This window comes from Carlito syrichta, unplaced genomic scaffold, assembly GCF_000164805.1.
Source record: "Carlito syrichta isolate Samal-C Ts95f unplaced genomic scaffold, Tarsius_syrichta-2.0.1 Scaffold305880, whole genome shotgun sequence".
Classification (NCBI taxonomy): Eukaryota; Metazoa; Chordata; class Mammalia; order Primates; family Tarsiidae; genus Carlito; species Carlito syrichta.
This window is the reverse complement of record NW_007249976.1, coordinates 398721-415604: the sequence shown is the minus strand read 5'-3', so window position 1 is coordinate 415604 and position 16884 is coordinate 398721.

Below are 16884 nucleotides of genomic sequence, written 5' to 3'. Positions count from 1 at the left end.
TTCTGGACTCAGGTTATAGTTCCGCCTCAACCTTCTGAGTAGCTGGGACTACCGGCAGGCACCACTATGCCCAGCTAATTTTTTTTTTTTTTTTTTTGAGTTGTAGTCTCACTCGGTCGCCCAGACTGGAGTGCAGTGGCTGCTGCCAGCCACCGCAGCCTCACCTGCTGGGCTCTGGTGATCCTTCCGCCTCAGTCTTCCGAGCAGCCGGAATTACAGGCACGCGCTACCACGCCCGGCTGATTTTTTGATTTATTGTAGAGATGAGGTCTCGCTGCCCAGGCGGGTCTCGAACCTGCGGGCTCAGGCAATTTACTCACCTCAGCCTCCCAAAGGCGCGGGATTACAGGCTGAGCCACCGAGCCCGGCACCTAGCTAATTTAAAAAAATTTTTTGGTGAGACAAGGTCTTGATATGTTGCCGGGGCTGATCTTGAACTCTTGGGATCAAGCGATCCTCCTGCCTCAGTCTCCCAGAGTGTTGAGATTACAGGCATAAGCCACCATGCCTGGCCTGTACCATTCCTTCATATCCCTTCTCACTGTCTGTAGTGATATATTTATTCCTGTAGTTATTGGTTTAATGACTGTCTCCCCCCGGTAAGGGTAGGGAGTGTGTTTGTTTTTGTCAGCCCTATTTCACTTACACTCAGTACAACGCTTGATCGGACTGTGCAAGGTTGGTAGATACTATGACAATGAGGAAATAAAGTTCAGCAAAATAGTTCTTAGTGACTATATGACAGCACTCAGGATCACCAATTTTTTATATTGCCCACAGATTCTATTCTAGAATATCACCTAGGATCAACATTGAGCTCGCTATTTGTTGTTTCTTGAGCCTACCTTCTTTCTTAACAACCTTAATTGAATCAAAGCTGATCCTCCAAGACTGGCAATAGAGAGAAAATAAGCTCAGAAAAATTAAGACATAGCAACCAGTTGCAATGTGTGGACCTCATTTGCCTAGAATTTCGTGTGTGTGTGTGTGTGTGTGTGTGTGTGTGTGTGTGTGTGTGTTTGTTGCTCTTTTGAGTCAGAGTCAGGGTCTCATTCTGTCATCCTGGCTGGAGAGCAATGGTACAATCATGGCTCACCACAGTCTCAACCTCCTGACTCAGGTGATCCTTCTACCTCAGTCTCCTGAGTAGCTGGAACTACAGGTGTGCGCCACCATACCCGACTAATTTTTTTTTTTTTGAGTTGGAGTCTCACTCTGTCGCCCAGGCTGGAGGGCAGTGACATGCCCACGGCCACCGCAGCCTTGACCTGCAGGGCTCAGGCAATCTTTCCACCTCACTCTTCCAAGTAACTGGAACTACAGGCATGTACTACCATGCCTGGTTAATTTTTTGATTTATTGTAGAGACAGGGCCTCACCAAGTTGCCCAGGCTTGTCTTGAACCCCTGGGCTCAGGCAATCTGCTCTCCTTGGCCTTCCAAAATGCTGGGATTTACAGGCTTGATCCACTGTTCCTGCCCCAATTTTTTTATTTTTGTAGAGGCAAGGTCTCACTATGTTGCCTAGGCTGATCTTATGCTCCTGACTCAAGCCATCCTCTTGCTTCAGCCTCCCAAAGTGCTAGAATTATAGGTGTGAGCCATCACATGTGGCCTAGAATTCCAAGTATTATCTCAAAATTTGGTTTTTGGTCCAAATAAAAGAGAGAGCTTCACTGTAGTTTCTACAGACATTAACAAACAGGATAATGATAAAACATTAGGAAAAACATTATATCGATAAAAAATTAACAATTTAAACGAAATGGATAAATTCCTTGAAGGACACAAATGACCTCACTGTTTCAAGAAGAAATAAAATACCTGAATAGTTATTTAAACAAACTGGATTTATAATTTAAAAACTTGGGCCCAGATGGGTACATTGTTAACAAGTTTTAGCAAATTGAATTCAGCAATATGTAAAACTGATAACACAGCATTCCATCCTGGCAATGCAAAATTTGTTTAACATTTGAAAATCAATTCATGTAATTCACCATGTTAATAGAATAAAGGAGAGAATATGGTTCTCTGAGATACAAAGAAAGCATTTAATAAAATTCAAGACTAAAATATACAATAACAATAACAAATATTCTGAAACCCAAACTCTCATTGAGTTTTTTTTTTTTTGAGTTGGAGTCCCACTCCTTCGCCCGGACTAGAGTGCAGTGGCACGCATGCTCATGGCCACCCCAGCGTCGATCCTTCTGCCTTAGCCTTCCAAGCAGCTGGAACTACAGATGTGCGCTACCACGCCCAGCTGTTTTTTAAAATTTTATTGTAGAGTCAAGGTTGCGCCAAGTTGCCCAGGTGGGTCTCGAACCCACGGGCTCAGGCAATCCACTCGCTTTAGCCTCCCAAAGTGCTGGGATTACAGACTGAGTCACTGAACCTGGCCAACTGAGATTTTTTTTGTTGGTGATTCACTCGTAGCATCACTTCTGTGCTTTTAACTGTGTGCCAAAGTTCTCTCCATGGCCAACCCTGGAGGAGTCAACACTCAACCTTTTTTTCCCTTTTTTTTTGAGTCAGTGGTTTCATTCTGTTGCCCAGACTGGAGGGCAGTGGTATGGTCACAGCTCATCGCAGCCTCAACCTCCTGGGCTCAGGGGATCCTTCTGCCTCAGCCTCCTGAGTATCTTGAGACTACAGGCATAAGCCACCATACCTGGCTAATTTTTTTACTTTTTGTAGAGACAAGGTCTTGCTATGTTGTCCAGACTGGTCTCCAAATCCTGGGCTCAAGCAATCCTCCTGCCTCGACCTCCCAAAGTGCTGAGATTATAGATGCGAACCACTACGCCCAGCCAACACTTTACCTTAAATATCTGAGGACCTGTAATGGGCTAGGCATTATTCTAGGAGTTGAAGATACCACCGTGAATAAGCAGATGAGGTCTCTACCTTATAGAGTCCACGTTCTTGGAAATAGGTTTGATTTTCCTAAGGGTTCTGGGAGGACTTTTCACATTTTTATCCTACCCATGCCACTTTTAATAAGTCTGTATGTGTGTCTGTCTCTAAAACATATTTTTCCTCCCCTAGTTTTACATACTTTCTCACAAATTAGGGTAAATAATTCACTTACAAGTTCTTTCAGTGCCCTAGGAGGTAATTCATCTGGGCCCTGGAGTCTTGGGCTACTTGAACGTAAACAGGGATTCATTTATTATCTTTCCCACACCTTGGGCTTCACATTTTACTCCATTGTCCTCAGTGGAGAGGCATAGTTTTCTCTCTGCTATTTGTAAATCTGGTTCCATATGCCCAAGCACTAGATTAATATCATCCTGCTCTAAACACTTAAACCCAGCTTAGTTAAAATATAGTTAACATACCATTTAAAGTATACACATATTTAAAGTATACAATTCAATGTTTTTAGTATATTTACAAGACTGTGCAATCATTACTACAATCTATCAAAGGCAATCTACAGATTCAACGTAATACCCATCAAATTATCAACATTTGTTATTTATTTTTTTGAGTCAGAGTCTCACTCTGTTGCCCAGACTGGAGTGCAGTGGCATGCTCATGGCCACCGCAGCCTCAACCTGCTGGGCTCAGGGGATCCTTCCGCCTCAGCCTTCCAAGTAGCTGGAACTACAGGCATGCACCACCACACCTGGCTTAGTTTTTAGTTTATTGCAGAGACAAGGTTTCATCAAATTGCCCAGGCTGGTCTTGAACCCCTGAGCTCAGGCAATCCTCTCATCTTGGCCTTCCAAAGTGCTGGGATTACAAGCTTGAGTCACTGTGCCCGGCCAACATTTGTTATTTGTTAGCAGCTTTATTGAGATAGAGCTTATATGCCATGCAATCCATCCATTTAAAGTGTACAAAAATTTTTTTAGTTTATTCACAGAGTTGTGCAATCACCACAATCAATTTTAGAATAAAGCCAGGCTCGGTGGCTCAGCCTGTAATCCCACGCCTTTGGGAGGCTAAGGTGAGTGGATTGCCTGAGCCCGCGGGTTCGAGACCCACCTGGGCAGCGAGACCTCATCTCTACAATAAATCAAAAAATCAGCTGGGCGTGGTAGCGCATGCCTGTAATTCCGGCTACTTGGAAGGCTGAGGCGGAAGGATCGCCAGAGCCCAGCAGGTCGAGGCTGCGGTGGCTGGGAGCGGCCACTGCACTCCAGTCTGGGCGACAGAGTGAGACTCCAACTCAAAAAAAAAAAAAAAAAAATTTAGAATAGTTTTAACATTTGTATTTTTTTAGAGACACAGTCTCCCTATGTTACCCAGACTGGCCTTGACCTCCTGGGCTCAGATGATTCTCCTGCCTCAGCCTCCCAGAATGCTGGGATTACAGGTATGGGTCACTGCACCCGGCCTAATTTTAGAATATTTTCATCACCTCCAAAAGAAACCCTGTACCCATTATCAGTCATCCTCCATTTCCACCCATGTTGGACTTCTGACTTCCAGAACTGTAGGATAATACAATTGTATTGTTTTAAGCCACTACATTTGTAATAATTTGTTATGGCAGTAATAGGAAACAAATAAACAAGTGCTTATTGGATATTTATCTTCTTTGGAAAAACATCTATTCTAATCTTTGCCCATTTTTCAATTGCATTATTTACCATTTTATTGTTGAGTTGTTAGAGATATTTGTTAATTCTAGATGCAAGACCCTTATCAGATAGATGATTTGAAATTATTTTCCCACATTTTGTGAGTTGTCTTTTCACTTTCTTGGTCATATTCTTTGAAGCACAAAAGTATTTAACTTTTATGAAGTCCTATTTACTCATTTTTGTTATTTGTGCTTTTGGTGTCATATCTAAGAAGGCTTTCCCTGGTCTTAGGTCATAAACATTTACTCCTATCTTTCCTTCTAAAAATGTTATTGTTTTAGCTTTTACATTTGTCTATAATCCAGTTCGGTGAATTTTTGTACATGGTATAAGGAAGGGGTCCAGCTGTGTTCTTTTGCATGTGGATATCCAGTTGTCCCAGCACCATTTATTGAAAAGGTGATTCTTTCCCCATTGAATTATCATAGTAACTTTGTTGAAAACCAGTTGACCATAAAGCTAACAGTTTATTTCTAAACTCTCTGATCTGTTCCATTGATCTATATGCCTATCCTTATGCCAGTACCACACAGTCTTGATTGCTGTAGCCACTTATTATTTTTAAATAAAGTTTTTATTGTGAAGACAATATTTTATCATTATTGAAAAAAAAGGAAAAATTACCAATTATTTAAATACCCCAGCAACCATTGTTAATGAATGAGTGTATTTTATCCTTTCTTTGTTTCTATTTTTAAACATATCAGAGATTAGATGTACAGTTGGCCTTCTGTATCCACGAATTCTGCATCCTTAGATTCAACCAACTGGAGATTGGAAATATTCCAAAAAGAAAATGAATGGTTGTATTAAACATGTACAGACATCCTTTTCTTGTCATTATTCCCTAAACATGTACAAGCATTTTTATGTCATTATTCCCTAAACAATATGACAACTATAAACATAGCATTTTTATTGTATTAGGTATTATAAGTAATCTAGAGATGACTTAAAGTATACAGAAGGATATGCATAGGTTATGTGCAATATTATACCATTTTATGTCAGAGACTTGCAAATTACGGATTTTAGTGTCTGCAAGGGGTCCTAGAGCCAATCCTCCATGGATACCCAATGGACAACTGTATATACAATTTTGTATTTTGCACTTTTTACTTATCATTGAAATAAACTAATTTTCCCATGGTCCTAGAAATTTTACAAAACATCTTGCCTAATAGTTGCATCTGTGTTCCACTGTGGGAATATATTGTAATTTATTTAACCAGTCTCTTATTTTTTGACATTGAAGTCATTCCCATTTTTTCAGTCTTATAAATAACACTGCATCTTTGTAAATAACCCTTTGTATATATTTTAGATAATTTTCTTAGGATGATTTAACAGGAATATGATCGATGTATACCACTGGATGGTTTTCCCAAGAGTGGCATAAGGATAGCCATGGTACTGCATGCTTGCCACCACTGGGTATCCTCCCCCTCCCAACCCCCTTCTTAAGCTTCTGTCAGTCATACAGATGAAATGGTACCTGGTTTTCAAAATTTGCATTTCTTTTGTTATTACTGAAGTCGAACATTTTCCCACATGTCTTTGAGGCCAATATATTTTCTCTTTTGTGAACTGTTCAAGTTCACTGATTTTTAATCATCTGGGTCTTTGATCAATTCTGACATTACTTTGAATCCTAGCTTTGCTACCACTTCCCAACCCTTAACACACATGAGTCAATCTCTCAGAGTATATAGAGATTTCTGACTAAAAGGATACTTAAAAACGAGGATACTTAAAAATATATAGACATCTGGATAGGGGCTTTTCTTCAGAAAGTGAAGGGATAAATAAATGAGGTCAGAGTAAAACTATCCATTCCTGAAAGGGATATCAGCCCTCTCTGACCAGCTCCAGGGGCCAGAAAAGTGGACAAATACAGCCTTATGGGGCAAAGCACTAAGATCTTGAGAACTGCTATACTTAAAAAAATCTCCAAGTTCAAGTTCCCCATGTCATACGAATAACATTTTTTTTTTTGAGTTGGAGTCTCACTCTGTCACCCAGACTGGAGTGCAGTGGCCGCTCCCTACCACTGGAGCCTCAACTTGCTGGGCTCCAGCGATCCTTCCACCTCAGCCTTCCAAGTAGCTGGAACTACAGGCGCGCGCTACCATACCCAGCTAATTTTTGATTTATTGTAGAGATGAGGTCTCGCCAAGTTGCTCAGGCGGGTCTCGAACCCGCAGGCTCAGGCAATCCACTCAACTCAGCCTCGCAAGGCACGGGATTACAGGCTGAGCCACCGAGCCTGGCTTTCTTTCTTTTCTTTTTTTTTTCTGAGTTGGAGTCTCACTCTGTCACCCAGGCTGGACTGCATTGGCACACTCACTGCCACCCCAGCGTCAAACTCTGGACTCAGGTGATCCTTCCGTCTCAGCCTTCCAAGTAGCCAGAACTACAAGTACAGGTACGCGCTACCATGTCCGGCTTATTTTTTGATTTATTGTAGAGACGAGGTCTCGCCAAATTGTTCAGGCGGGTCTCGAACCCGCAGGCTCAGGCAATCCACTCACCTCAGCCTCGCAAGGCACGGGATTACAGGTTGAGCCACCGAGCCCGGCTTTCTTTCTTTTTCTTTTTTTTTTTTGAGTTGGAGTCTCACTCTCACCCAGGCTGGACTGCATTGGCACACTCACTGCCACCCCAGCGTCAAACGCTGGACTCAGGTGATCCTTCCATCTCAGCCTTCCAAGTAGCCGGAACTACAAGTACAGGTACGCGCTACCACGCCCGGCTTATTTTTTGATTTATTGTAGAGACGAGGTCTCACCATGTTGCCCAGGCTGGTCCCGAACCTGTGGGCTCAGGCAATCCTCTCGCTTTGGCCTCCCAAAGTGCTGGGATTACAGGCTTGAGCCACCGGGCCCAGCCTATTTTTCAAAGGGATTGCACCTCTTAAAACACTCTTCATATCTGTGAAATAGGGGAACTAAAACGTCCTTATTTTTAAAGCAGTTGTGTCTTACTATAAAGAAAGGCACAGCAAACCCAGACCCAAAGAACAAAGTCATCAAAATTAGTAACTGCCACTTGTTTTTCCATGGAAAATGTCAAATTCTTCCCCTGCCTCTCTTCATAGTGGCTCTTGTAGACCACAGACACTGTAACCTCCAGATGCTCTGTGCCCATGTGGTGCTGTTGGGAGCTCCACTAAAGGCTCAGAGACCAAAGGTAGAAGAAATGGTGGTACCACACTAAGTCTTCCTTTCCTCACAACCTTGTTGTCTTGTGTCTGAAAGACTAAATTTAAATGGTTTTTAACACAAGGATGGGTTCGATTTTTGTTTGGGGTTTTTTCTTTTTTGTCAGGGTCTCACTCTGTCATCCAAGCTGGAGTGCAGTGGCATGATCGCAGCTCACTGCAGCCTTGACCTACTGGGTTCAGGCAATCCTTCTGCCTCAGCCTCCCTAATAGCTGAGACTTAAGGCACACACCACTATGACTGGCTAATTTTTTGACTTTTTTTTAGAGAAGAGGTTTCACTATGTTTCCCAGGCTGGTCTCAAACTCCTGGACTCAAATAATCCTCCTGCCTTAGCCTCCCAAAGTGCTGATTATAGACAGGTGTGAGCCACCATGCACAGCCATGAATGGGTTAGATATTAACAAGGACTAGTCAACTTTCAGAAGCTGGAGTCTCTGGAACAGACAATTGTAAAAATCTGTATGGGACTCTTCAGTTACTTTGCAGGGAAATATTGATTAATTCCTTGATAACACCTTGTCTTTGGTAGGCATGTTCTAGGTGAGAATGGGATGGCTAACTAATCTGAATTCCAGCCAGTCAATGGAAGTTGGTGTAAGGTGAAAAAGTATGATCCCACAGGGTCAGACATCATCACATCATCTAGCTATTTCCAAATTAGACAAACCTATTTGCATGCAGAGACTTGGCATAAGTGGGAATCCCACAAAAGTTAAGCTACAAGGTTGAAGAAGGTAAGGGGGGAATACCAGACCGGAACCTGACATTCATACTGCTTCCCTGAGAGGTCCTTTTCAAAGAAAGAAGAACTGAAATGCAGCCTGAGCTGGCATGCAAAGTAGGCAGCTATTTCAGTCTGAATCATGAGCAGGGACCATGGTGGGCCACCTGAAACTGAGGGGCAAAAGAAAATTGAACACCAAGGCCTGAGGTGCATATGATAAAGAATTGAAGCTGTCCAGGCAACTGGTCAGCTCCAAACATTAGCTATGCTGGGAGCTGGGCCAGAAAGCAGAATTTTAGATTTTCTTCCTGGCTAGAGCTGAGCAACAGCGATCCTTCCTTTCCCCCTCCCAGAATTCCTGCAGTCCCATTGCCTGCCACAGGACTGCAGGACAGCGGGACAGCAGTCTCTTAGCATTGCTTTGCCCTTTACTGCAGTGTTGCCACGTCATCTGGTGCTTGGCCACACCTCCATCCAGCACAGGGCCACAACAGCCTGCAGTGTTGCCAAGAAGCTGGCACCACCCAGATCCAGAGAGAAGGATTGTGCCTGAGGTGGTCAGCCACGTCATCTGTAACCCAGGGTGTTTATGTACTCTGCAGCCTAGCAATGCAAGGATCTGCCAACAATCTTCAAATTTATTCTGCTTTCTTTGGCCTTCAAGAACTGGATAGCTGTCATTAAAACAAGTCACAGAAAGCTCTGATGGAAAGAATGTTCAGGCTTCCCTCTTGAAGTACCTTTTCTTCCTTTTTCCTGCTAATTCGTTTTCTTCTCTCCCTCATCTCCCCTTCTAGAAAGTCCTTCTTCACTGTAAGACCTACTCACTCAGGCTCCTGTTCATCTCTCCTATGATCATCAGGAAAGAAGTTTGCACTCAAGGCTCAACTGCCTCCTCACCAGGGAAACTGAAGGAGGGTTTAGAAAAAGTACATTAATTTTAATATTAGCTTAAGTTACACAAATGTCTTCAATACATAGTAGGCACCAAATGTATTTAACTTAATTGAAAGCAATGTGGAAACACTACAGCCCTTGAGAGCCAAGGAAAATTTAATTTTTAAATTATTATGCACTCATAATTATTAAGATCAGGCTCTTGATTTAGACAGACTTAAGATTAAATCAAGTCTCTAACAGTTACTGGTTGTGACCTTGGACAACTTACTTCATTTCTCTGAACTGCATTATCTATAGAATGAAGGTCATAATAACATGCCCCCTAGGGCTTTTGAGAAGATTCAGTGTGATACTCTATGTAAATTAGTCTCTTATTCACGCTTGTGAATAGATAAGTGACATTCATTATTCTGACTGTGTGTATATATTCTATAATTTTTTTCTTGTATTTGTTTTATTTTTTCTATTTTAGATTCAGAGATACACATTACATATTCTTTTATATGCTATCTCTGTGCACCTCTACTTTTAAACTATGATTTCTATGAGGGTGGTGCCAGGCTGACCATCTGCAAGAGTGGGGTTGTCCAGCTGACTGCTCCTACGTGCATAATCCCAAGAGAGCTCAGATATAGTCTCGTGGTATTTGGGGTAGACTCAGGAGAAAGGCCTGGGTCGTTGAATTTGAGACATTGGATTAATACCTGCATAAGGAACCAACCATGCTGCATCAGGCCATGATACATAGTTGCTAAATTTTAGGAAACTCATTTATTTACTTATTCATTTGCTCAGACGTACTGGGCATCTATTACATTTGAGACTACAATATTGAACAACACACACTGAAGCTTACAGTTTAATTGTTTAACTTGAAGAAGTAATGAGGCAATTTAATACATACTCATTGGAAAACAATTCAATTCAATTCAATGGTGTAAGGCAACATTATGTATTATTATTAAAACAAAATTAGAAATTCCAAAGCTCCAGCTCTTGAAAGAGAATATTCAGATAGAAAGAACTGACTGGTCAAACGGTCCTGAATCTATCCCAGTTTTCCCCTTCCTCAGGTTTCCTATGCCTTTGCTATTCCCTTTCTAACCCTCTGGCCCAAGCATAGATTTAAAAACTTTTGTTTGTAGATGAAATGGATTGGAGTCCTTAGCAAAATATTTTACTAAGTACAAGGAATAACAAAAGTTCACTTTTGAAAGCAGTATGAAACAATAGTATGACTTTGGAGAATTGTTTGGCAGTATCTACTAAACTGACCATGATTATATATGTGTGTATATGCACACGTGCACACAGCACACATACACACACACACACACACACACACACACACACACACCCTTATGGCTCAGCAATTTCATTTCTAGGAATATATCCAATGTGCATTTTTTTGTGTGGCATCGTTCACTAAATGCATGTTCTAGAATATTAATAGTGGTACTATTTGTAAAAGTCAAATATTGGAAACAACCTAAATGCTCATGTGCAATAGAATTAATAAATTAGGGTATTCTCATACAATGGTGTAATACACAACACAAGAATGAACAAACTTCAACCACATGCAACAAATGGATGAATCTCACCAACATAAAGTTGAGTGAAGGAAACCAGACACAAGAGGTTGTACTATATGATTCTATTTATCTAAAGTTCCAAAACAAAGCAAAACAAACAAACAAAAAAATAAAGTTCCAAAACAGTCTAAACTAATCTGCGGGGTTTGAAGTCAAGATGGTTTTATCTCCCAAGTGAGGTATTTTCTAGTGCCTAGAAGATTGAATATTTAAATCCAGTGAATAGGCATATCTTTTGAGTAAGACCCCAGCCATATATCTAAGAGTGGCTATATTCCCAGTATAAATCCAATAATAAAACAATACTTCACTAAAACAATAACTATTATATTCATACCATTAGTTCTCCCCCCTTTAAAATATAAGCTCCACAAGAGCAGGGATTTTGTCTCTTACTCACTGTTTTATTTTATTTTACTCACAGCTACCACAGAACACTTAACACATAGCACTTAGAATTAGTCCCTGGCACATAATAGTCACTCAATAAAAATTTCTTGAATGCAATAACTATATTAAAAGAGAAGCAGAATTTTCCTTGAAGAAATAAGAAAAAAGAAGCAGCATGGCACAGAGGATAAAAGTGTATGTTCTAGAATGAGCCTGCTTTGGTTCAAATCACAATTCTGCCACTTGCTAGCTATGAAACATTGGACAGGTTATTTAATTTATCCATGCTTCAGTTTCCTCATCTGTAAAATAGAGATACTGCTAGTATCTTCCTCTTATGGTTACTATGAGGTTTAAAGAACACTTGTAAAGAAAATGTATGGAAGTGTTTGCTGACTACCATGCCAAAAGAAGGCTTGTCCTATATTTTAGAAACACAGGAAAATTGATGTCTTCTGACCATGTGTGGCATACAATAGAATAATTTTTAAGTTAATAAAGGTTAAATGAAGAAAACCTAAAATTATTAAATTTCAAGATCTCAACAAGACTTTCTGTAGGTAGAGACAAGCTTATTATAAAATTTATGTGAAAAGGCAAAGGAGCTAGAATAGCTAAAACAATTTTGAAAAAGAAATAATGTGTGAGAAATCACTATTTGATGTTAAGACTTGTTATACTGCTAAAGACTTGTTGTAAAGTCATGGCATCAAGAAAGTATGAAGTGACAGACACATAGATCAATGGAATAGATCAGATTCCAGGAATAGAAACACACAAATACACCAACTGATTTTTGACAAAGGGGCAAAAGCAATTCAGTGGAGGAAGAATAGTCTTTTCAACAAATGGTTCTGGAGAAATTGGATATCCATAGGCAAAAGGAAAAAAAAAAAAAAGGAACTTTGACCTACACCTAACATCTTTTTTTTTTTTTTAATTCATAATCAATATTTTTTATTATGGTTTTGTGGGGGTACAGTTAAGGGTTAGGTGTACAAGTATGTTTCATTCAGGCACCCTGTTGATAAGAGGTGTTTCCCCATCCCCAGACAGATATTTGCTACTGTTAATCCTATCTCCCTCCCCCTGCATAGTTTCCCAGTACCGTCAGTCATTTTCTTATAGTATTACATTGGATGTTCAAGGTTCATTATATGAGTGAGAACATGTGATACTCGGATCTTTGTTTCTGTGAGAGGTCACTCAGTATTATAGACTCTAATTCCATCCAGGTTGCTGCGAAATTCATGATTTTGTTCTTTTTTATGGCTGTGTAGTATTCCATCGTGTATATGTACCACATTTTTAAAATCCAGTCCTCTTTTGATGGGCAGCATGGTTGTTTCCAGGTTCTTGCTATTGTGAACAACGCTGCAATAAACATACGTGTGCAGGTATCTTTTTTATAGAGTGATTTGAGTTCTTCAGGGTATATTCTCAGTAGAGGGATTGTGGGGTCATATGGGAGGTTGATATTTAGAGCTTTTAGGAATCGCCACACTGCTTTTCACAGAGGTTGCACTAGTTTACCCGCCCACCAACAGTGTAGAAGTGTTCCCTTTTCGCTACACCCTCTCCAGCAGCTGTTATTTTTTGAGTTGTTGATAATTGCCATTCTGACTGGAGTTAGGTGGTATCTCAGTGTGGTTTTGATTTGCATCTCCCTGATGATTAGTGAGAACACCTCACATCTTACACAAAAATTAATTTGATATGAATTGCAAATTTAAATGTAAAATGTGATAAAAGTCAATCACTGTATAATTCCACTTACTTGACACTCTTGAAATAACAACTGTAGAGATAGAAAAGTGATTAGTGGTTGTTAATAGGGACTGTGTGTGTGACAAATATAAAGAGACAGCACAAGAGAGTTCTGTTGCAATGATGGGACAGCTTTTCATCTTGATTGTAGCAGTGGTTTCACAAACCTATACATGGTTTTAAATTGGATAGAACTATACACATATATACATATGTACAAATGAATGCATACCAAAAAATGGTGAAAACTGAAGAAGGTCTGTAGTCTGGTTAAAAGTATTGTTTTAGGCCAGGCTCAGTGACTCAGCTTGTAATCCCTGCACTGTGGGAGGTTGAGGTGAGTGAACTGCCTGAGCCTGCAGGTTCAAGACCAGCCCGAGAAATTTGGTGAGACCTTATCTCTACAATAAATTAAAGATTAGCCAGGCATGGTAGTGTGCGCCTGTAATTCTGGCTACATGGAAGGCTGAGACAGAAGGATTGCTGGAGCCCAGCAGGTTGACGCTGGGGTTGCCATGAGTGTGCTACTGCACTCCAGCCTGGGCAACAGAGTGAGATTCCAACTCAAAAAAAAAGAGGATAGTTTTAATATCAGTTTTCTGGTCTTTGTATTGTACTACAGTTATACAAGATGTCACCATTAGGGAAATCTGTATGAAGGGAAAGCAGGACTCTAGTACTATTATTTCAACTTCTTATGAGTCTATAATTATTTCAAAATTTTAAAATGCTAAATGTAAAACACTTCTCACAGCAAGCGAGTCATAGTAAGTGCTCAATAAACATTAACCACTATTCTCTTTTTAATTATTGTCATTATTATTATCATAACAGGAGAATTTCTCAGTCACACTCTGTCTGGCACTGTGAATCAATAACTGCTGAATGAACCAATTAATTGATAAGAATGATAGGTACAGGAAAAGATGGAAGAATGATAAATCTTAACAATCTATCACTTAGGGATCAAACTTCATAGAACTTTCATTCTAATGGCGGAAACAGACATGTAAACAAATGAGGTCTCATGAGGGCGGTGACTTTGAGCTGGGGCACTGAGGATAGGTAGATGGAGAAGAATATAATGGAAGATGAGAATATAAAGCTAGTTTGAGGAGGCTTCTGAATGCATTTAGAGTGTGGTCCTTTATTCTGTAGGCAAAGGCGTGCCATTTTGTATGATAGCACTGCTAAAGGGGGCGGGGTGAGATAGATTAAAAAAACCACCCATTGAGGACCATGCCCAATACTGGGTGGGGGAGGGCTCATCAGAAACCCAAATCTCACCTTCACGTAATGTGCTTATGTAACAAATCTTCATATGTACCCCACGATTCTAAAAATAAAAGTCTGTGTGAGATGATGCCAGTGGCAGAGTGACAGATGAATGACCACAGAAGGGGTGTGGGCCAAGTGAAAATATATAGTTCCTATTAGGAGATAATAGTTCACTTCTGAGTTGATAAGGGTATATTCACATGAACACGTCAGCAGTCATATGGCTATGACTAACTTTTCTCTGATCTAGATAGACTTTCTAGAGGAAGTAAATTCTGACCTCTTACAAAAAGAAATGAAGACGATGAAGATGGCGAATTCTACATTTTGACTTTTATCTGTTTTCTAGACCTCCAAGACTGGGTGGAAATGAAATCATTGTACAGGCCTCTTTCTTTGGAGATCATTCTTAACTTCTCCAGACAAATAGGAGTCTTGTAGAGGAAAAAAAATAATTAAAATATTAAATCTAAAAATCAGTGACTTCTATGAGAATTAATTCAAAGAAACCCTGCAAGTAGCTTTCCTAAGCTCCAGTTAAGGATGCTGTAATTTGGGGATTTACATTTCTCTTCATTTCTCCACCTGGCCTATTTCCTGTTTCTAAGGTACTTTGGTTGCCATGGGAACATAAACAAATACAACTAATTTTGTCTAGTTGGACTGTGAATTCCACCCTTAGCAATACCCTTGAGATTTCTCTCTCATGGCCCCTCCCTACTATACATCAGTTGGCCTTTGCCTCTTCCCACAAAGCTACCTACTCCCCCAGTTTTGTCTCCCAATTTCCCTCTCCTGGTGTGGTTGCACTCTTGAGTGTGTAGATCACTATGGATATTTGCCTGCCAACTTATACATTCTGTATGCAAACAAATCTTCCACCAGTGGAGCTGACTCCTACAAAGACTCAGGTTTTTGTGCAGCTATATTGATTGGTCATTGGATTTAGGAATACCTTGAGAATTGCCATTTTGTTTCCTATTAAATTGCTATGTAAGGAAACAGTAATCAATTTTTATGAGCAGGAATATAAACAGCACAGAACATCAAGGAAGTAGCGAGATGTATACAAATTGGTACAAAATGGTGATCCAAAACAATGAGTTTCCCAGGTAAAATTAAGAATTAGATTTCTGGCCAAGCTTGGTGGCTCGTCCTGTAATCCCAGCACTTTGGGAGACCAAGGCAAGTGGATTGCCTGAGTCTGAGGGTTCGAGACCAGCCCGGGCAACTTGGCACGACCTTGTCTCTACAATAAGTCAAAAAAATTAGCCAGGTATGAAGCATGAGCCTGTAGTTCCAGCCATTTGGAAGGCTGAGGTGGAAGGATCGCTGGAGCCCAGCAGGTCGACGCTGGGGTGGCTGTGAGTGTGCCACTGCACTCCAGACTGGGTGATGGAGTGACTCCAACTCAAAAAAAAAAAAAGAATTAGGTTACCTTGCAGCCCAAATATGAAGGAAATGGATCAGGGTGAATAATCAAACTCAGAAAACTTCATAAGTGAACTATGTATTAGCTATTTTCTCTCTTTCCTTCTCCTTTTCCCCTATCTTTTCTTATTCCTAGTATAGCCATAACTTGGGGAAGGGTGCAAGCACACACACTACATGAAGTATGGTGGCAGTCATAATGGGATGATACAGATCAGCTGAGGAGGAGATTTGATTCTCTGAAGAGAAGCTCCTGAAATGTCCTGAAGTAACAGGTGGACCTAATGTCTGAGCTGTTGGTGAGATGGGAAAAAAGGATGCTTATTTCATCTTCTGTCAGCATGAAAATCCACGAATTAAGCACCTGTTTGTGTATTTTTTGCTGTCGGGAGCATGTTCCAACACACACCCTACTAATGAGGAAACTGCAAAATAGAACTCAAGAGATTAAACACAGATCTACAGTGAGGGATGTGTTTACATCCTATATGTGAGTAGAGTATATTTTTAGGGTAGCAAGTTCTGGCCAAGCAAGCTTAATATGAAAACATGAGAATTGTGCTGCTTTAAGGGACCCACCCAATTTAATATTCTGTCTTTGAGAGTGGAACTGGAAACATAATTAGTTTATAGAACTTAATGTGTAAATGACCAATTTAGTTCTCATTTTATGCTGTCCTGTAATAAACCTATACCATCCTGCCTATGAGATTAACTCTCCACAGGACAGTATCCCTGAGCTACCTAGGAACTTTGAGAAAAGTCATTCGGAATAGGCAGGTTAAACACATAAGTAAGGATGACTTCTCTAAGCAACAATTTTTAATGTATATAATACTTTTCTAAATAGATAACAGTGATAACAATGAGGTATAATCAAGTTTGTAGAACCATTTATCTGCTTATCAAATGTCCTAGAATGGTGCACTTCTAAAGTACTTTTGCAGGATTTTTTTTTTTTTTTTTTTTTTTTAGAGT